We start from the raw sequence: 23,365 nt of genomic DNA on the forward strand, positions 1-23,365 counted from the left end.
AAGTATGGCGGACACCTATACATGCGACTCCTGCGGAGCTGAAGAGACCATCGAACATGTCCTGTGCAACTTCGCTTGCTACGACACCCAGCAAAGTCGTACCCGGATGATTTTGAACCAACTGGACTCTAGACAATTCTCTGTGGAGAAGATTCTGGGTTCTTGGGTGTATGCTTCAATAGCATAGAAAGCGTCTTAAGCACTACTGCGGTACTTGAGTGGAACAAACCTGAGCGACCGCCTGTAGACTATGTGTGCTCCTCCGTGTGTGCTCGTGATGGTGTGTATATTTCTTCCCTCTCTCCTATCTCTGTTCTCCCCTTCATTCCTTCCCGCAGTGCAAGGTAGCAAACCGCACGTGCGTCTGGGTAATCTCCCTGCCTTTCCTTGCATCATTATACATCTCTCTTTTTCAATCTGCCGTGAATATAAAGTCGAAACAGTACATGCTGGAAACTGGGAGCACGATAGTGGTTGGTGTTCTAGCATGGTGATTTACTGCGCATGCGCCGTGGCTCGACATGGCCCAGCTGGTAGCCGCAAAGGCAGCATCGCTTCTTAGAGTGCAATTTGTTTAACCTCGCAAGCAGCAAATAATTCTGCCCGTACACATATTATAATTTTGAGGACTCTTCATGGAACGCGTAGCGTCTTCAGAGTACATGGCTATACACTTAGAAAAATATATTGGTATCGCGCATTAGGCTGAATTCGTAGGTACTTTTGGCTTTATTTGAACATGAAATGTTCTCCCTCCATTAGGGGAGCTGTAAATGAATATTGGGTGCTTCACGTGGTGATGGTAGTGTGGAATCTTGACAATATCTTCGGTTGTATTTAGGGGCAGAGCTCCTTAAAGCGGCACCCGTTCGTCCCTCATAGTAGTGCGTACCATGTTATACGCTTTGACCTGCAAGGTGGTGCGGGTGGGAGATTTTCCTGTGCGTTGTTCACTCATTCACAAAACTTTATTTGTGTCCTGAAGCCCGGTCTTTTCAAACCGAGGCGGGCCGCGTTCACGTTGGTACCGTAAAGCCGAGCCTTGTGGTGTCATCGTGGACATTCTGGACTGCCCGTACTTGGTCTTGATAAGACGCGCTTCCCACCATCGTCGGCCAGTAAAGCCATTATTCTTCGGGGTCAGCGAGAGTCGCGGGACCGCCCTCCAGCATGTGTCTGATCCAATGATGCCATCGCACGTGTCACACTTGTCTTGAATTTCACTTTCAGGGAGAATTTTAAGCAGGAAATACGGAGGTGGGGTAAGTTCTGGTTTGCGGTAAACGTAGCTTGACTGCCTGAGCCCTCTTCAATTTTGTGTGTGGCAGTGAGAATTGCCTACGTCCCAAGAAATATTATTTTGTGATGTTGTTGTAAGTGATTACGATATCTTTATAGCCCCCGGAATGATAGTGGGCATCGGATCGGGTCTGACTGGTTCGGCAAGTGAGTCCTTGTGCCAGGTCATTCGTAACCTCGCTGAGGTTGACACGAGTATCGTCCACTTGGCCCATATGCACAGGAAACCATCAAATTTCAGTATTGATAGGATTGACTTTGTTCATAAGTTTACCCACAGTCCCAGCGACATAGCCCTTGTCGAAGCTCGTAATTGCTGCTTTTGGAGTCGCTGTAGACGTATGACCATTTTCTGTTCCTGATAGCTAAAGCCATAAATGATAGCTAAAGCAAAAAAGTGTACATGTGCCACCTCTCGTTTAGTCCTTGGAATGTCCGCTGGATTGCTTGCTTCTATATGCGAAATATATGATGAAAAGATGCGAGATGGTGCAACTTGGTGTTGACTAGATGGATGAACGGACATACAGAGGGATACAATGACGGACGCATGGATGGCTGCATGGACAGATGGATGCATGGACGGACGCAGGGGCGGATGCATGGACGAACGCAGCGATGGACGCACGGATGGACGTGCGGACGCACGAACAGACGCACGCAAGGGCGGGCGGATGGACGCATGGACGGAAGGAAGCAAGAACGAATTGACGGATGGATGAATACAGTGAACTAGTGTATACCATGAACTCGAGGTGGTTAAAGGTGGAAAGTAGACACGAAGCGCAAGCCGTAAGAAAGTGTGCGTGCTGTTACGAAGACGAGATGCCAACACGGTCCCGAAGGCGCCACTTCTCCGAACTCCGCCGACACGGTCACCAGTCGTTGGTAGCGTGTGTTACTCAGCTCGCGACTGCTTCTGCGCAGAGCTGATAGACGAGCGGACGAGACGACGGTGAGCTAAGGCAAGGTTTATGTACAGCATAGAAATAGAGGCGTTACAAATTCGGCACTGGGGACGACAGCTTAGGGACCCGAAGAGCCGAGATGTCTTCTCTGACACATAGGTGTACTGCTGGCGACGCGCCGCAGGGATTTTTTTTAATAGGCACCGGCTGGATCCTTTGAGTAACCAAAGGTCCAACTAGAAGCGCCGCTCCGCAGGGACGGATGCATGAACGAACGCCGGGATGAACGCACAGATGAACGTGCGGACGCGCGAACAGACGCATGCACGGAGGGGCGGAAAGTCACACTCTAAAGGGCCCGCCACTGCGCGTGGTTGCACCAAGGACGAAGGATGTTGCCACGCATTGCGTAAGACTCGCCAGACTGGAAGGCGCTGATTGCTTCAACGGGCTCGCGGGCTGAGGGAGCTCGCGGTGCGTTGCGTGACAGCCCGGCGCCGCTGCTTGATGACGTCGTTGAGTTGATAGCGTCAGGCGGGCTCGAATGCTGGCCTTGACACAGATTGGCTTTTTCAGAGGCATTGAGGTTCGGTGTGGACTTGCAGGCGTAACAGTGTGCCATCTCTCGTTTAGTCCTTGGGCAGCGCTTCTACCTGCCGAATATATGATGCAAAGATACGAGTTGGTGGTACGTGGAGCGTTGACTAGGTGGACAAACGGACACACAGGCAGATGCATGGACGGACGCACGGATGGCTGCACGGACGGATGGACGCATGAATGGACGCAGGGGCCGACGCATAAACGAACGCCGGGATGGACGCGCGGATGGACGTGCGGACGCACGAACAGACGCATGCACGGAGGGGCGGATGGTCACACAGACAGACGCATGGATGGACGGAAGCAAGAACGGACGGACGAGCGGATGCTTCGCCCCACTCTCTATGATTCCCCTCGTGGATATGCTGCCATTTTTTGTATGTTTGCACAAGTGTACATATGTGTTGCGATTTGCCAATGAAGCTAAATTGGCAGTCAGCGCTCTATCCTATTGCGCCAGTCTTCTCGGCCATTTTTTCTTAACCCTAATGCGCTATACCAGTTCAAAGTCGCATTTCGGGGTAGTCGAAACGGTAGAGGGCAGTGTGCAGTGCGAAGCCAGCGCACGTTATAGAACACATGGTTAAAACTTGTGCAGCACTCAACTACGGCATCTTTCATGATCATATCGCAGTCTTCCGACGTAAAACCTCAGATAATATTATAGTACCCAAATTTATAAGGTAGGAATTGCAAACCTCCTTTTTCGTCGGTCCCTGTTTTTGGCGATGTGAATTTACTTAGTATCGGTGGGCATTCTGCCTGGCAGTCACTTATTATACCACAGAAGTATGCCAGTGCGCATGTCAAAGTGTTACGGAACAAGACCTTGTAAAATGACCATGTCAGGATATTTCAACCACTATTACCGTGCTTACAACCACGCAAAAGCACTGCACGAGCGCGATTTCTTAGAGGGTCCTTGCAACACTTTTTGAGCATGGTCAGAAAACGTTGCCGATCGGTAGTCGAGGCTCCTGACAACACGCGAGCTAAAATATAGCGCAGCACGTGGCCTGGAACTCACAATTAATTATCAAAGTCAGCTAAAAAATGGTTTCTCTTTTCTTTACAAATCACAGAATAAGCTCGAAAATCACCCGTAGTAAGTTCATCTGTAAGCCATTGGCTGATTTGAACATGACACGCTCGATCGTTACAAAGATCACCACGGGAGGCCATGACGTGTCCATGCGTGCGCGCGTGGTCACACTGGAAAAACCGCGCAGTCGAAAAGAAAAACAAAAAAAGGGCTCAAGCTCTGCATGACGTTGATCTTTGCGCCAGCCATCCCTTCGTGCTTAGTTTCCAGAGCTTTCGTTAAGACAAGAGAATAGAGAATGCCATTGGAGCGTGTGACAAATCTTTGTAACTCCGCCTGTACTTGACGAATTCATAAAATTTTTGCAGCGTTCAATTGGTGAGGCAATAGGCTTCTCCAGCAAATTAATTCCTTGGTTACTCAAAAAGTGTTTCAGGGCCCCTTTAAGGCGGGTCTTGAGCAAGCCTTCTGACGCCATGTACTTGCACGACGTGCCTTATAAACCCACCGTATGCGCACAGCTACTCATCTTACCCGAATACACCAGACCGTTTGGCTACGCAGCGCAGCCTGCTACGACCTCTGTGCTTCGTATGAGCTTTATTCTCATAATACGTAGGATTAGCTTCATCTATGTTTATTAATTGTTTTTCAAGGTTACAATTGTCAAGGGGGAAGGTGCTGCTAAAGGCAAATGAACTGTTTCACAATAACCCTACCACCCAAGCAGTGCTCAACAGTTTTGTTCCATATCGTTGCATATATTTATGTAACCGGTATGGCCGCATTTTTTGTAGTACATCCTATAAGTATACATAACTGCCCGCCAGTCTTGCATTACCTTTCATAGCTTGACTTTTGTTTTCGGCAAGGAATGCGCTGGGGCTGGCGTGACCACCAAGCCCCACTACAAAAAATTGCGTGTCCCATCTGTCTCAATTCGGGATAGTGGCGTGCTTTCGCCCACAGCGGAAGGACTCGGCGCGGGACTCAGGCCTTAGTGAACACCGTAAGTCCAACACTAAGTAGGATGCAGAACGTTGCTTTTTCAACCTAGGGAATTCAAAGCAATCTAATGCCTGGCTTAAGCCCAATGATGCTTGATTTCAGCTAATGCCAGCACAGTGCCGAAATATAAGAGTTTCCCATGCGATGTATTTATTGTAATAGACGCATACACAGTGCTGTTATTCAGGCATTTAAGAACTTCAAACGGGTGAACTGAGAGAACGAAATAACCTCTTGGTGGAACATTTAATAATTGTCAAAATAAGCAAGCAGTTACTGTATGTGAGCGCATGCACGAGAGGCAAGTGAAGGGAGAAAGCTGGAGAAAGAGGATGACGACGTTGACAGATGGACTCCCGCGTTTAACCCATGTGGATTATACTGTGTGTGTAAGGCATTCTTTTACAGACGATAGTCTTTCTGGGGACCTTCGATGGAAAAGTATTGGTCTGTCTGTCTGTCTGTCTGTCTGTCTGTCTGTCTGTCTGTATGTACATTTGTCTGTTTGTCTGTCCTTACGCTACCTCAAAGGCACCTAACGGCCAACCCCATCCGTAGCGCCCACCAATATTGCTCAAGGTTCGGAGTTCATAGCTGTGCTATTGTCCATTAGGAAGTAGTTATTGCGCATATCTGATGCGCCATAACAACGCTTTGATGTTTTGTATGTCTGCCTTTACACTAGAAGAGGCACACGCAAGTAACTCTGAGGAAGGTAGAATGTATCGCGCCACGCTGGCAGTGCAACGCGATGCTCAGAAAGGTGTTTCCAACGCTTTGCTACGACGTCAGGGTGGTGGCACCTGTCCGTCACTCTACGTTCTACACCTTATCACCTCCGAGACTGCCAGATGGCGCTTGTGTCTAACGTGCCTCGATGCGCTCGTTCGCCTCCGCTACACGCTCGAGGTACTCCAACGCAGCGCCTCCAGAATACCATTCACCGATTTTCTTGCGCAGAACATCAAATAAATATTTTGTTCACTCTCTCTGGACGCAAGGCTATCGTTTTTCGACGACATTTGCGGTGTAACATGCAGATTTGGAACCATTTTTTTATTACATGTTCTCGTGGGATTCAAGGACGCTGGGAAGACAACATGCAGAAACTCCTGCAGGAAAGCGCGGTCGTCGTTAGCCGAGTTTACTTATGGTTAAAATACTAGTTCGGGGTCGATTAATCAGCTTGTGTCAGTCGACGTGAGAGATCGAAGACTGTTGCAGCGTGGTGTTGACACTAGTTCAGTACATTAACTGACTCTTTAGGAGCCACTGTAGTCCATGTGTCTAGTCAGCCCACAATGTTCACAACTGCCGAAAATTCGCAAGCACGTCGAGCCATCTCGTAACGCTTCGCACACCACGCGACCAAAGTAAAGTTATTTTGCTTCCTTCCTTTCTTCCTTCCTTTCTTCCTTCCTTCCTTTCCTCCATCCTTTCTGTTTTTCGTAACGCAGGACTGCAACTGAACTCATCGAAGTCCAACTTCGGACGCCTACAAATATTCATGTTAGGCCATCTTGTGGACTCCTCTGGCGTACGCCCTTATCCTGATAAAGTTAGAGCTGTGCAAAACTTCCCCGTCCCGACCAGAACTCAGGAAGTCCGAAGCTTTTTAGGTCTATGTTCTTACTTCTGATGTTTTGTAAACAATTTTGCGGACGTGGCCCGACCTCTTACGGACTTGCTAAAAAAGGATGTTTCATTCTCTTGGGGCGCTGCCCAGGCTTCGGCGTTCTCCAATCTCATCGCGTTGCTCACAACAACACCTATTCTGGCCCATTTTGACATGTCTGCCCCAACAGAACTTTGCACTGATGCCATCGGCCATGAAATCGGTGCTGTTTTTATATCCAGCATCAGAGCGGCTGCGCCCGTGTTATCGCATATGCCAACCGTCTGCTCTCTGCGGCCGAGCGGAACTACTCTATCACTGCACGGGAATGCCTTGCTCAAGTTTGAGTGGTTGGTGAATTTCGGCCCTACTTACATGGTCGTCGTTTCACTGTCACAACTGATCACCCCGCCCTCTGCTGGCTCTCGTCGTTAAAGGATCCCACTGGGCGTCTTGGTCGCTGGGCACTACGGCTCCAAGAATAAGACTACTCAGTGTCTTACAAATCTGGCCGTTTACACCATGACGCTGACTGCTTGTTCCGCCATCCAGTGGACCCTCCTGAGACTTTAGACGAAGCGCCGCCATGTGTGCTCTCTCTCTCTGCTTCAACATCCGTGATGAACAGCGCCGAGATCCCGTCTTGCGTGACATTATTGAAAAGCTGAACTCTCCAACGCCCCATCCGTCTACTCGACTGTTTGTACTTAAAGAGGGCACCTTTTACCGCTACAATGTCAACACAAATGGGCGCGAACTGCTCCTTGTGGTGCCTTCCCACCTACGTTCGAGTGTTATCGCCCAGCTCCATGACGTCCATACATCCGGTCACCTTGGCCTCTCTCGAACTTACGACCGCGTGCAGCGTCGATTTTATTGGCCCAGGCTTTATCGCTAAGTCGTCGAATGCGACCAGTGCCAACGTCGAAAAAACCCCCTATGAGTCCTGCCGGACTCCTCCAGCCACTTGATATTTCTATTGACCCCTTCTTTCGAGTTGGTCTTGATCTCCTGGGCCCGTTACATCAGTATACCTCCGGAAACAAATGGATAGCTGTCTCTACGGATCATACAACCCGGTACGCCATCACGCGGGCTTTGCCAACCAGCTGTGCCACAGATGTTGCCAATTTTCTTCTGTACGATGTCATCCTCCATCATGGTGCTCCATGCCAACTCCTCACAGATCATGGATGCTCTTTCCTCTCCCGAGTTATTGACGACCTGCTTCGCTCTTGCGAAACCAAACATAAATTTACGACGGCCTACCATCCACAAACTAATGGGCTTACCGAACGATTCAACCGGACTTCAACTGACATGCTTTCCATATACGTCTCCTCTGACCACCTAGACTGGGACGTTGCATGCCATTTGTCAAATTTGCATACAATTCTTCACGCCACGATGTCACTGGGTTTTCACCATTCTACCTCTTATTTGGCCGCGACCCAACTTTACTTTTCGGCACCATCTTTCCGACAGCTGTCGATTCGCCCACTGAATACGCCCGTGACACTATCACCAGAGCTCACAAAGCACGAGAAGTCGCTCGGACGCGCCTCTTAGCATCGCAAGAGCAACAGATGCAACGTTACGACGCACATCATCGTGACGTCTTCTTTGCCCCGGGTTCCCTTGTGTTGTTGTGGACACCGACTCGGCATGTTGGTTTCTCTGAGAAACTAGTTTCACGGTACTCAGGACCCTACCGCGTCTTGCGCCAGGTGACCGACGTTACCTACGAGATAGTCCCGCTGAAGTCGTCATCTCCAATGTCTACAGACATTGTCCATGTCTCCTGACTTAAGCTCTACCACTCCGCAACATCATCGAAAGCACCGAGACGGTGCTTCTGCACCCGGGGGTCATGTTACGAAACTACATCACGCTGAAGAAGCAAGACAGACAGCGAGAAAGACGACGTGATTCTGGGATGTGTGGCACGCTCTGGCTTGCCATCTCTGCTTAGGCTTGGCGAAATATATCTTAGCTGTAACCTCGTTTCTCTGTGTACCCTCCCGTAACAATATTTATTAAAACCAAATTGAACGCTGTAACTGAAAGGGTCAAACGTTTTTTTTCTAAGCAGCTGGCATTAGTGTTCCACCTGGTGGAGTCAATCTCAAACCCGTTCTTCATTTTACGTGGCTTCCGAGATACGCTTTAGCAGTGAAGTTAATACATCTGGGCACACGAACGCCGAAATAAAAGTGGAACTACTAAATGCCTAATTAAAAATTGGGATACATCAGATTTTTTTATTTATTTGTAATATCATAACAATGGCACTATCACGAGGAGTGTTGTGTGACAGCACATAGGTTGTCCAAAGTTAAGCTTCATGGTTTTCTTAAAATTCAGCACTGGGAAGAACATGAACACCATTCACGTAACTTATAGACCACCTGGGTGACACAAAGTAAAACAACAAATATGGATATCAAAGGCCAATTAACTGAGACCTAATAAGCGTTTTCAGTGACTGCACAAAACACGCATATTTTTACTAAAAAATTGGAGGCAGTCGCACTTATACAAAGTTACACGTAGAAGAATTCTCCTAGCAAGTCAATGTTTCGAGATCTACCGATGCGTAGTTTAACTATCGTTTTCACAATTACACATGCAAAGCGGTGAAGATCTGCGCAATGTTTCTCTTCGAGGGACGAGCAGTCCTAGCTTGCTACCACCGGCCACTAGTGAAAGGACAACCGTTATTACCATTGCTAATGCCTTCGACCCGTTGGCAGATTACACGACGCTCGTAACGGCCACGGCTCAGTGGGGAGAAGCTTCGTGGCAGTGCTGACTGCCTTGCATACGTAATGTTGCAAACCACAATTAAACTTTGCCGTGGGATATTTCGGAGCACAGACATGCTCGTAAATATCCCGCACAGACCGTGCCCTTCCTCCTCCACTATGACATCGCTTAGTATCATATCTTGGTTTTGGAACTCAAAACACGAGATATTAACACCATATTGACTAGTTCTCGGCCAGCATCTATATAAGAGCTATTGGATGCTAGCCATCTGCCGTCGTATGGGGTTGTAAAACGCGTGTGTAGTTCTGCGTGTCTGTTTCACTAAAATAAATGCATCGCATACGGCTACACAATGCGTCAGAAAACTCCGCGGAGAGCTCATGTTAGTGAATATGCGCGAGAAAGTTTTTACCTACAGTTCTCTTGAGCCATCTAAGGATATTAGTGTCCATAACATAGTCCATAGTTTCGTAAATGAAGAAATATACAAAAAGATAAATATATAGATAGCTGGATAGATAGATAGATAGATAGATAGATAGATAGATAGATAGAAAATAATTATGGAAGAACTAAACAGCGTGATGGCCACAGGGGTCACGAGAGACCTATAGAAGGGGAAGGAGAAGTTGTGGTGGCAATGTTGCTACAGGCTGGATAACATGGCAGACCTGGCTAGCAGTCGCTACGTGTCAACTGCACTTTCCACTTTCATTGAGTCCACTATCGAGAACAATAGGAAGAAGAATGCGCGGCCTTTTTTGTCACACTATACCAGCGGTTTTTTTCACGTGGTCTAAGTGTGGAAAGGGGGAGGGGACATCGTCAAACAACTGTTTCGAGCACGAGGCAATTAAGGAATGCATAAGGGCTTATTACAAAAGCATACTTTTTAGTTGCCAAAACAGAACTGCGACCACCTCGATAGATCACTGGCCTCGGGTTCGATTCCCGGGCCAGAACCCATTTATCTGCAGCCAGGAAGCTTTGTTTCAGCAAAATCTAAATTAGTTACCTTGTGGCCTCATGCTACAAGCGCATGCCCGTCAATTTCCCTCACTGAAACCTTTCCCCACCTTGCGGGATTCTGCAAAACTCATTTACAATAATGCTAGCGGTTGCATGCATTTAGAAGATGACGGCGTTTTATTTTACCATCCGGGAGCCTGGTCCTTGCAGGACAGACGTCATTGCAGAACAAAGTGAAGCACTTTGATTACCCACGTGCTTTCACTATGTGGAAGATAAAAGGGTTACCATGAACCTTTAACTTAATTTAGATACCCGAGCATTACCAAATGCCTATGCAGTACGTATTCCTCTCTTGTATGTATTTTTCTATGAGTTGGCAGAGCAGCGAAGCGTGAAGCGGATGACTGACAACTGAATAGAAAAGCATGTCACGCAAGAATAACTTCACCAACAGATGCATATACAGAGTCACTACTAGAAAAACAAAGGAACAGGAAAGGTAGAAAAGAACTGCGCATGATCATTTGAAGTTGTAACACAGGAACAGCAGGAGGTTGTCAACCCCTGCTATTATGCCTTTTACGGAATCAGACAGGCTTTTCTTTTCGCTTTTTCCTGAAGGGAGGCTTCACTCAAGGCTTGCTCATGGTGTTCTTGCAGGCGGCGAAGGGGTAATGCCCTGTTATTAACAGTACGTGCACTCGTGAGCGAAAGTATACAGGCCATTGGCGCACGTGTACTTTTGCCGTCTGCGCTGTCTAGTGGCGAGTCGTCTGCTGCCCGGAGAATTTTTCTGGCGAATTCCATCAGGGCAATGCTCTTTCAAAGTATTCTGTCAGAGGAGTGTTTTCGACAGCAGATGGCTCACAACGTGAAGGCGCTGAGGGCAATTTCGGCACGTGATTTTGGTTCGTAATCTTTTGCTCAGGGGTGTGCATGTGCAACTGACGCGTAGGCATGGCGTAAGATATAGTATGTATACCAACTATCTTGCCTCCAGTCCTCAGGTAACAATAAAAGCTTCGATTGATAACCGTACCTATAAAGACGCGGAGTAAGTTTGTCTGACGATTTCAGCAAAAAAGATGCCTTATGACACCCTGCCCTATGATTTCTGATGGTCCCGGATATCACTGTAGCTTTTCAGCTGCTTGCTAGCTGGGCTGAACACTCCCCTTTATCTTTCAGATGTGCGAATGTAAGCTCCATACTGCTGAAATGATTATTGTGCCATCGTACATAAGTCTGGCACACTGGGTGGTCACTGCTATGCAGACACTGAACAAGCGGCATCCTTTCTCTCATTATTCGGTAGGCTTCTCAGCGGCTGTGCCCGATTGAACGCTTAATTCTATCCAGAGTGACAGTGGCTGAACCAGCGTCTGTTCATTGAACGTGGATACCAGGAAAACGACGAAATGTGAATGTTGCACCACGTATGGTCGCTCGTGGTTGCACTGTGCGCAGGCACAGGTGACCGTGGTGTAACACTCACGTTTAGATGCGAAACATCTTATTTAGGACGCTTTGTCCCTCCCTGTTTCCCGAGTTGCACACACCCCCATTGCACATGTTTCTTCCCCAACCCTCTCTCGTGCGCGCGCATATCCTATGTGAACCTCTCTCTCCCGAGTAGACGGCAAAGGCAACTAAGCGCTTTCTCAGAAGTGTGGCATCCACAGAAACATTGCGCACGCGCATCCCCCTCTGCCTCTCTCTCGTCTCTATGCTCCCCCACTCTCTTGAGTCTGTGGCGAAAGCAACGAAACGCTTCCTCAGTAGACAAACTCACTTTGGAGACGTTGATCGTTGGCCTTTCAGCGTTACACGTTTCTGTGAGATTAAGCACGTATGCTTAGGTTAGCATGGGATCTCGTTCGATGTCTTTTGCGTGTGCGTTAAGGAACCGGCTATTTACCAGGCCTATGGTCATAGTCACCGGCAGCGTTCGTAAGGTAGTGCCTTGTGTATTCTAGGCACTATAGTCCCGTAGATGTTCAGAATGTTTGTGCACGTTTTTAAGGCGACGCAAATACCTTCTGTGGGCGTCGTTCGCCATCTTCTTACTGCCTCGCATAAACTCGTGGTTCCCTTCAGTGGCTGATGGCTTAATTTTTTGTCGGTGCAACTCTAAATGCACCCCGAACTTTTCGGCGCTAGTGAATGCAGATAGCGCTTTTGTCGCGGCCTTATCGCCTCGTTAACTGCGGAAAGTTGAGCAGGTAGGTAAAAATGCATAGCTCCAGATGTGTAGCGCATAAGACACGGATGAAAAATTCAAAGACACAGACAGCACCCTTTCGAAGTATTATATAGCTGTGGGCTTCTTTTCTAGTATGCGATTACAACTATTGTGGGAGGGGTGGAGGCAGAACAGCCGTAACCCCGTATTGGCAGATATATATGCATTGAACAATAATTAAAAAAGCCTACTAAGCCAGCACCCTGCCACCTCGCCAATAGGTTGCCATAGCTACATCTTGCTCAACGCGTGACTGCGTAGCGTGCTACGATTGTCGCGGCGATTAAGATTACGTATACGTCTGCTGAAAACTCGTTCGGTTCCTTACGCGTTCGCATAAGACAAGTCGTAGGCAAAATAAATCGTTACCTTCTTTTTGTTCTCATTCAATATAGTAATTTCGTATTGGTCCGAAATCTCTGAACTGAATGCAGATGACGTTATGGTGTATTGTTATAACAAAGAAAGCGCAGAGGAAACGATAAGCGTTGTAAAGCATTTCTGTGGCGTTGCAGGGAGCCACGTAAACTGGCCGAAATCTCTTGGGCTTTGGCACGGAAGGTGGCCTTCAAAGCCACAATTTTTTCGCGAATGTGCACTCGACGGAAACACCGACAAGGTACATCGGTGTTTCCCTTGAATGTTATAACGGCAGCGAGGAATAATGGTCGTGTCAAATAAAGGAGACGAAGGAAAAGCAGGCAAGAGGAATGGTACGAGCCTCTGCTTTTGCTAGGGCTACTATGTGCAACATGTTTTTATCGCTAAACTGTGATACGTAATGCAGGTGCTACACCGTTCAAGGCTAAACGTGCAAAGGTTGCACAGATTGTTCGCAGTTTTAAAGACGATAGTCTTTCTTGCGGCCCTTCGACGCCAAAATTTGGTCTGTCTATCTGTATGTTTGTCCGTGTTAACAATGTCGAATCCTACTAAAGGAACAAACGATACCTTAAATGGCCAACCCCATCCGCAGCACCCACCAATGTTGCTCAAGTTTCACCGTTAACACTTGTGCGATTGTCAATTAAAGATCGATTATTGCGCATATCTGAGGCACCATAACAACACGTCGATGTTTTGTACGTGTGACTTTATACTACAGGAGGAACACACAAGTAATTCTAAGGACCGTAGCGTTTAACACGCGGCGCTGACAGTGCAACGCGATGCTCAAAAAGGCAAGTGTTTCCAACGCTTTGCTAAGACGACATGGTGGTGGCACCTCTCGGCCATCGTGCCGATGTCTGCCCTACGCCGACGAAGAAAGTGTGCCGCGGGTGTGCTGTCAAGGATGCCGCGAACGATCACCAATGCCAGCCGACATGCGCCTTGTGCGGGGGGGGGGGGAAGGCACATCTAACGGCCGACAAGTCCTGCCAGCATCGATTCCAAGTACCCTACTTGTTAAGGCGACGAAGGCGGCGTACAAAGGCCGCCTAGAAACGCAGGCAGCACCAAGAGGGTCTGACGTCACGGGATTAGAGCGTGGCACCAACCTCGAGGATTCGCTCTCCCTCGGCAGAAGAGTCGCAGCCGCTCAAGAGGACGCTCTCGCTCCAAGAGGCGCGCCCACTCCAAGGGGCGCTCCCACTCCATGAGACGCTCCCACTCTAGGATACGCTTTTAAGAAGCTCCCAAGACCTGGGCGGATCGTTCCAAGCCAAGCGCGGCGTAGTAGCCAGCACAGGTAACGCACGCGGCACTGCCAGAACAAAATGAAGACCGTAGGATTGCATTTTTACTCCAAGAAATTGCTAGCTTAAAAGCGCAGCTTCAGCAGATGAGGGTCTAGTTTGAAGCTCTCAAAAATACAGCACAGGCCGCGGTGTGGTCTTCGTCAGTAGAGCCGCGGCCGGCTAAGAGAAAGATAGGTGCGGAAGGAAAGGCAGCAGTGGCTTCCGAATTGAACAGTCTTGGGAGCAATCAAAGATTTACAAAAGGTGGTAGCACGGCAGGCAGAATGCTTTGACCTCGTAGCATGTAAAGTTGCCAAGATCGAAAGCAGACTCGCTCCAGGCAGGAATTCTTTTGTCCCGGTGACGCCTGTTTCACTTGTTCCCTCTGCGTGCCCCGGTACGCCAATGGATCAGGCTCCCGTCGATATGGATGTGCCGTTAAGTCGGCAAACCAGTAGCAGCAGCCATGGCTTTCAACGCAACTGAGTTTGTCGTTTGGCAGTAGAACTGCGCGGGATTTAGGAAGCGTAAGGCCTCCCTTCGGCAGTACATCCTTCATTGACAGTTCAGCCGCATGTGATTGCTTTAGAAGAAACCGTTGACGCAGCGGTTGCCTTGCCCGGCTTTCGATGTATATCGTTTAGGGGGGAGGGTCAACGTGGTCTGGCTGTCTTGGTTTTGAACAAATGTGCGTTTTTAGAGCACACGCTTGCGCTCGGCAACTCTACTTAGGAGGCTCAGCTGGTTGAAACTATTCCGAATAATTGGCTTAAGTGCAGCATATTCGTACTGAATGTTTACAGCAGCCCTCGAAATCACAAGCAGGCGTTCTCCTCGGTGGTCGCAAAGGCGGCTCCCCCTATAGGCAAGTCACCACTCGTAGCTATCGGTGACTCAAACGCACCTCACTCAGCCTGGGGTTATCTAAAGGCCACTGCTAAAGGGAAAAACCTTGTTAAAGCCATGACGGACTGTTCCTTGGAGCTGGTCACTGACCCTCAGTTCCCAACCCAGTTGGGCAATTTCGTTTCAAGAGATACCACTCCGGATCTGGCATTAATTAGAAATGCGGGGAAAGTTCAGTGAATTAACTTGCAGGAAAGCCTCGGAAGTGATCACTTCATCATTGCAGTCACGCAGGAAACCCGGGCGGCTCCACCTAAAGAGTACAGGGTGACGGACTGGGACGAGTTCAGGAAGCGCCGGGAAGCTGATGAGACCGAAAATGCCACGTTAGAGGAACTTTTTTATCGACTCGCGGAGGATGAGCTCCTCGCCTCCAATTCTGTCCAAACCGACTTACAGGTGGATACGATGAACTCGCGTCTTGCGCATTTATTGAAATCGACTCGCCCTTTATGAACCTTGAGATCAAAGAGGTGCTTCATGCGCTTAATAATCATTCAGCCCCTGTTCTAGACGGCATTACAAACAGTTTGCTGCGCAATCTTGACGGAAAGTCAATCGCTAAGTTAACCGAGGAGGTCAATATCCTCTGGGCAGAAGGTCCCGTACCTAAGGCCTGGCGTACCGTCTCGGTAATACTCATTCCAAAGCCGGGCAAGGTACTCGCCATGGAGAACCTCCGTCCCATTTACCTCACATCTTGCGTTGGGATGGTGATGGAGCATGCGGTACACAACAGAGTATCACGGTATACTGAAGATAAAGAGCTCTTTCCGTACAACATGGTAGGTTTCCGGCCGGGTCTCTCTACCTAGGATGTGATGCTGCTGAAAAAGAGGCAAATTATCGATCGACACACCCGAGATGTTCGAGGAATATTGGCCCTTGATCTCGCCTAGGCCTTCGATATGATTTCAAATCAGTTTATACTGGAGCAGATAGAGCGCATGGGATTAGGTCCCAAGTTCCACGCCTATGTTCGCACCTTCCTCAGGGACCGCACAGCCATCATAAAGATTGGCGAATTAAAATTGGAGGCCTTCACCCGGGTGTGAGGGGCACGCCGCAGGGAGCGGTAATTTCACCCCTTTTGTTCGACATAGCCATGAAAGGCCTCTCGGAGCACCTCTCCACTGTAGCCAATACCAACCATGCCTTATTTGCCGACGATATTAAAGTCTGGTGCATGGGCGGTTTGGATGCTGAAGGGGAGCAGGCGCTCCAATCTACTTTGTCAATCACAGAACGTTTTCTGCAGGTTATAGGGCTCCAGCTATCCGCCACTAAATCGGAGTTGCTTCTATATCGACCGGTTTGACCCGGAAGAAGGAATGAGTCACCACTTGATCAGGTGCAAATTACTATAACCACACGGGATGGGCAGTCGATTCTACGAGTCAATTGTATCCGGGTGCTAGGCTTCCTTCTTGAATCTAACGGCAGAAATTCGCAGGTTTCGGCTGGCATCACATCCAAAATGGAGAACATGCTCAGACTAATATTAAGGGCTTCAAGCCGCAGGGGAGGGCTGAGGGAGAGCAATTTTCTTCGTTTTTTCCATTCATTCCTGATGAGCCACATTAATTACGTGGCATCCTCACTAATCGGCCTAAACGCGAGGAGGATAAACTCGACACTATACTGCGTAAACGCATCAAAAGGGTACTAGGCCTACCTATGAGCACCAGGACGGACCGGCTCATGAGTCTGGGCATGCACAACACCCTCACAGAGGTGACCGAGGCACAAACACTAGCTCAGGTCGCGCGGCTCTCCTCCACAAAAGCTGGGCAACGTCTCTTACAGTCGCTGGGATATCATCTTATGACAGGGGAGGAACAGAAGATCTTCTTGTCACAAACAATGAAGGGCACGTGCGAGGTGGCACCCTTCCCACGTAACGTTCATCCACAGTACAATGTTTGCCGGCGAAATGCACGGGCCAAGTCTCTCCTTGATTTCGTGGCTAAGTCCACGGTCAGTGTAGCCTTCGTCGATGCGTCGCAGTACGGCTGCTCCGATCGTTTTGCAGCTGTGGTCATTGATCATCGCGGTCGCTTACTCGACTCAGCTTCCGTAAGGAAAGCGACCGCCTCCGTAGCAGAGCAGGTAGCGATAGCCCTGGCGATGACGGACCCTTCACGTCCAGAGATATTTACTGACTCCAGGGCTGCCACCCGGGCCTTTGCCTCGGGGGTAATCTCTAGGAAGGCTGCCGCTATTCTAAGTTCCAGGTGTGTAGTAGGCCACCACACAATCACCTGGTTTCTGGCTCACATGCGCCCAGAGGTGCATCCGACTTTTTTCAACGCCAACGAACTTGCCCATAACCGTGCGCGAGAAATCACGTGCCGCGGCGGTCCGGGCGAGTGCAGAGGTGGGTTCGCGGATAACCTTAAAAGTCCACTTGGCACCTTTAACGAAGTGACGTTCCATTATCAGTTGTCTTTGTCTAAGCGGAGGTACCCGCTTCCGCATTCCAAGCTCACTCGGCCACAGTCGTCGGTTCTTCGAATGCTACAGGCAGGTTCGTTCCCATCTCGTAGCACATTCAGCCACTTTGCTGATGGCATAACTCCAGGATGGCCTAGTTGTGAGGCACATAACTGCACACTCGCTCACATGCTCTGGCAGTTCCCGGCATTACATGGCGCGAAGTTCAGCACAGAAGAAGGCTGGGAGAGGGCTCTTAAAAGCCCCGAACTCTCACTCCAATACTTGGCAGTCCAGGAGGCCTGCGAACAGGCGGAGAGCCACGGTCTTCCAGTCCCGGCGTAGACGCGGCCAGCAACTGCGGCGGACACCTCTTGAGGGGGTGTCTGACCAGTTCTTCTGGACCAAATAAAGTTCATTTCACTTCCCCTGCCCGTCGCCTTGCGTTCTACTCCTTATCGCCTCCGAGACAGTCGCGCATCTTTCTCCGTGGGTGCTAACACCTTCCTTCGTTTTCGAAGATAACCGTCAGATTGCGCTTGTGCCTATCGTGCCACGATACGCTCGTTCGCCTTCTCTGCACGGATCGAGACTCTCTAATGCAGCGCTTCCAGAATACAATTCACCAATTTTTTTGCGCAGTATTTATATGGGGCTTGGAACGGGAACGGTGCAGTCGGACCAACTTGTTCAGGTGCGTGAAGGACAGGGATCTCAGTTTGACGCAGATATTTCTGAGACAATTGGTAAATAGATCTTTGTTTTTCCGTGACGTGAGTGATCTGTTTTTGCGTACGCTATGCCAACTCAGATTAGGGAGTGCCTTACAAGAACTTCTTGTCACTGCTGATAGCCGGCCCGTGACGTTCCGTGGAAGCTCAAGGAAGTCGTAGACAGTGTGCGTTTTTTATTTGTTCGTTTTTCGTTGCAGTATTTAGAAAGCGTTAGAAAAAAAGAATTGTAAAGAGATCTATGTGGTATTGTTTTTTCAGTACCATTGTACAGGGCCATATACCGTGGAAGACCAGGAAAGAATGTTCTGAAGCGGGTGAAAAACATGCAGGTACTTGAAGAGGTGAAACCATTTTTCTATAAGTTACACACAGGCACACTATCGGTAAAGACATTCACCGAGGAACGGGGCTTTTTTACACCGTGGGGGTCACACTGCTTGACATGTAAAAAACTACAAACAATAGACCATGTATTTTTGCATTGTTAGGAAGGAGTACATTTTTTAGATATTTTGCAAAGGACAGTGAAAAAAGATTTTCGACTGAATTCACATTGGATACGGTATCTCACTATAAGGAATGATGATGGGGTCCTATTTGATGTAGTGATGTTGACTGGTCTCCACTGCATGGCATGTACGAAGGGCCGGATATCACTTCGACGCAGATACAAAGCCAGCAGAGATTTATTTCACGTGAAGCATGTCGGCAATAATTGAGTGTAATGAAAATTGGGAGTGCACGTGCAGAGCAAATATTTAGACTGCTTGGATGTCTACGCATTCTTCTGGAAAACGTGTCCAGGATGCTTCTTCACTGCCCCTTGCTTTAGGTGGAACTGTTGTTCAGACAAAAGGAAAGATCTCGCGGGAAAAGAGCTTTGTAATTGAAAGAAGAACAATTTTGATGAAACCACTGCTCAAGCGTGCGCCCTTTTATTCGGACTTTTGGTTTCTGTATAATAGGGGCTGGCGCGTACGCCAAGCCCTACTACCCAAAAAACATTAATTAATTAGTGGCATGTGTCAGCCCACCGCAGTGTAATGGCTAGGCCTCGACACGAGACACCGGCCATGTTGACCACCGGGAATCCGACACCAGGTAAGTATGTTTTCCAGTGAATCATGAATAGTGGTCAAGCTAAGCGTGCTACCATGTGGCTCAAGCCTGTAGATTTGAGTTTAAACCAACGCAAACACATCGCTGATATGGAAATCCCCCCCGAAACGACACATTTTAAATCCCAGATCTGCGCACACAGTACTGTTAATTAGCTTACTAATTCCGGGGATGTGTAGCAGCAGAAGACCTAAATTTTATGCGCGGGCTCAGTCCGCCGTAAGGCGAATGACTCCGCAAAGCAGGGAGCGTAACAGCGCGAAAACAACGGATGGATTGGATTGGATAAACTTTTATTTGGTCCTCCAAAACACAGATCACTGTGTTGCGGGCAGCTCCCACGTGGGGACTGAGATGCCAAGCTCCTCAGCTGCCTCGCGGGCTTGGTGGACAGCCCAGAGCTGATCTGCCAATTACGAGCTGCGGATTGCCGCCTCCCATCTGGCAGAGGTGATGTCGATAAATGAGCGAATTTGGTGCACTGCCAGAGCATATGTTCTAATGAAGCTATTTTCCCACAATGTGGACAAAGATTACTTGGGTATAGGTCAGGGTAGATGATGTGTATTGTCAAAGTAGGGTACACCCGTGTTTGCAAAAGCCGTATTGTAAGTGATTGGGGCCGAGTTAGATTTTTGTGAGGTGGAGGGAAAATTCTTCTAGACAGGTAGAAATGTTTAGTGAGCTAGGTATATAATGTAAGAATTTCCCGGTTATCCCCTTCACCGGTAAAATGCCTCCCCGGGGAGGTGCGGTTGGAGAAATCTCGTGCCGCCTCGTGTGCTGCTTAATTGAGATTGGGAGGGGAATCGTTGATTTGTCCAAGGTGAGCTGGGAACCAACTCAGAAGATGATGCGTTATGTTCTAGCCTTGCAGTATTCTCAGCGTTTGTTCAGAGACCGTCCCATTGGCGAACGCCCGTAGTGCTGCCATGGAATCACTGTAGACGACTTCAATGTTATCCATCTTCAGTGCTAAGGCGATGGCCACCTGCTCCGCAATGATTGGGTCTTTCTTCCTGACCGTCGCTGAGTTGACGACACGGCCAGCCCCATCGACCACCACTGCCACAAACGCTTTCCCATTGGCGTAGGAAGCCGCGTCAACAAATACGATTCCTCGTTCCTCGTTTGAGACTTGACGAAGTATAGTCCTGGCCCTCGCTACTCTTCTTCCACAATGGATGGATGGATGTACTTTATTAGGTCCTTCGAAACACGCGTTAGGGTGTGGCGAACCGCTCCCAAGTAAAAAAAAAATTGCCAGCATATCCACGGAGAGAATAATGAAGAGTGGGGCGAAGCATTCGTCCGTCCATTCCTTCTTGCTTCCGTCCGTCCATGCGTCTGTCTGTGTGACCGTCCATGCGTCCATCCGCCCGTGCGTGCGTGTGTCTGTTCATGCGTCCGTCCCTGCGTTCGTCCATGTATCCGCCCCTGCGTCAATGCGTCCATCCATGCATCTGTCTGTGTGTCCGTTCGACCATCTATTCAACACTCCAGGTACCACCATCTCGCATATTTTCATCATATATTCCCCCTATAGAAGCACCACCATCCAGCGGACATTCCAAGGACAAAACCAGAGGTGGCACACGCATACATTCTTACGGCTTGCGCTTCGGGTCTACTTCCCACCTTTAACCACCTCGAGTTCATGGTTTATACTAGATCACTGTATTCAAGGCACTGTGGCCCAACGCTCGCTAAACCTTTCTAAAACCAAGAAGGTTACGCCCAGCAAGTATAACGTAGCAACCTTTTACTGTCAGATAGTGCTCAATGTACATGCCAATGGCTGCTAATGGGAAATGAGAGAGAGGAAAATTCGGCTTTCACTTTCTTATGGTTTGCGCTTCGTATCTACTTCCCACTTTTAAACATCTCTAGTTCATAGTATATGCTAGTGCGTTGTATTCGTGGCACTGCGGCTCAACGCTCGCTAAAGCCTTCTAAACCTAAGGAGGTTACACCCAGCAAGTATAACGTAGCAACCCTCTCTTGTCAGATAGTGCTCAATGTACATGCCAATGGCTGCTAATGGGGATTGCAGCGTGCGCGGTAACTAAAAGCCGAATGCTCTTGTCTCTCATTCCTCCTTAGCAGCCATTGGCATGTACATTGAGCATTATTTTTTATTGTTGAATAACGCACATAAGAAATCTCTCACTGGTACCACCTTGAAAATCAAAATGTTATACTTGTTACACACTACAACGGCTACGAGGAACGAACAGGTGCTGTTATAAGGAGCTTCGCCCCTAAAAAGAAAGATGAAGTCTCTCTGCTGCGTCGCAGGCCGTAGTTTGAGTTCGGAGCTGGTATTGACACCCTCCCGTTTGCAAGGCGTGATGACATCACCACAGCGTAACGCGGGGCATTGCCAGAGCATGCATTCTAAATTAGCTACATCATTGCAGAAGAAACGTGTATTACTTGGCTGTATTTTGGGATAAATCTTGAGCAATAGCGCAGTGTTAGCGTACGCCCTGACTTGAAGACTGAGTGTCAGAGCTTGAGGTCTGCTTAGTTTTCTGTGTGGTGGTGGGAACTGTGTCCAGCAAGGTAAAATTTTTTGTCTGTTCGCTATACGAGATGGGAAAGTCATTTTTTTTAAAAACATCAGTGCCGCGCGCCCCGATATCTACGCGGTTAACTTGTCCAGCGCAAAAAGAATAATGAAAAGAAACTAAAGGAGTTTCGTAACTACGCCTGAATGAAGTGTGGCGTTGCGCAGTCTGCCTTATTTCTTTTTTAAATGGGAAGCATTTCTTAGCGAACTTCGGTGACTTCGGCGACTTTGAGTTTTATCTATCTATCTATCTATCTATCTATCTATCTATCTATCTATCTATCTATCTATCTATCTATCTATCTATCTATCTATCTATCTATCTATCTATCTATCTATCTATCTATCTATCTATCTATCTATCTATCTATCTATCCATCCACCTATCTATCTATCTATCTATCTATCTATCTATCTATCTATCTATCTATCTATCTATCTATCTATCTATCTATCTATCTATCTATCTATCTATCTATCTATCTATCTATCTATCTATCTATCTATCTATCTATCTATCTATCTATCTATCTTGCCGCTTACGTTCGGGTGCTCTCGTGATTAGCATTGGAGGGTAAGATGGTTTGACGAATATGACGCGCTGGTCAAGACATGAATAATGTCACAATCCAGTCACGTACGTCGTCAAACACTTCCCGTCAGACAGTGGTACATACCCACGGGCGAGTGTGTGCCACTGATATACGTGTATGTACCACAGGTGATTGACACTTGGTATATACCAAGGAACGACGAGGACACACATGGACAATTCAAACGCATGAGCATTAAGAAATACCTGACATCGATAGCGTCGACCCAACGAATGCAAAGAATAAATGTCAGGGCTCCAGCTGGAATGGAACCCCAAGATTCCTGCGTGGCAATGAAACATTCTACCTCAAAGCTACGCCAGATCTCGCGACTACTTTTCTCAAATAAACGTTAATCTTCGTGAAATATCAGTAGTGCTTGCAGTGCTGTTTATCCAATTTTTAAACACAACATATGTACTCCTTTGGTAAAGCCGTCACGTCGGCTTAACGTCAATTGTGGTTAGTTGCCCTGCACTGAAGTTAATTTATGTAGCAGTGTCATGGGCCAGCATTCTCGCGAGCATCAGCGCTTGATATCAGCTTTTGGTTTTGCTATTACACAAGTTCCAGTTGGCATCGTTGCGCAAGTGCATGGTTATATAAACATCTGCAACTATTCAACGTATGTCTGTGCGTGCAACATTTGCATATATATTTAGCGTCATTTCATAACGTGTTGATAAATAAAAAAATTGCAACACTATCCTTTTTTCTCCTCAAGCTTTGCATAACGCCGATTCCCAGGTACGTTAGACTTGCCCAATTTTTTTTTATGGGTGAAGCGCCTTAAGCCGTGGGACACTCCCTCCTCTGCTGTAGTAGTATTAGCAGCAGTATGTAGGCGCCTCTAGTTTATGAGTTGCTCAAT

At 48.2% G+C, this 23,365-nt stretch overlaps 1 pseudogene; it reads right to left on the reverse strand.

Moving 5' to 3' along the window:
- Nucleotides 1-19,172: 19,172 nt before the first annotated feature.
- On the reverse strand, nucleotides 19,173-19,319 carry LOC142767967 (U1 spliceosomal RNA; annotated as a pseudogene).
- Nucleotides 19,320-23,365: the final 4,046 nt, after the last annotated feature.

Source organism: Rhipicephalus microplus, chromosome 7 (assembly GCF_043290135.1).
Source record: "Rhipicephalus microplus isolate Deutch F79 chromosome 7, USDA_Rmic, whole genome shotgun sequence".
In the NCBI taxonomy this organism is placed as follows: domain Eukaryota; kingdom Metazoa; phylum Arthropoda; class Arachnida; order Ixodida; family Ixodidae; genus Rhipicephalus; species Rhipicephalus microplus.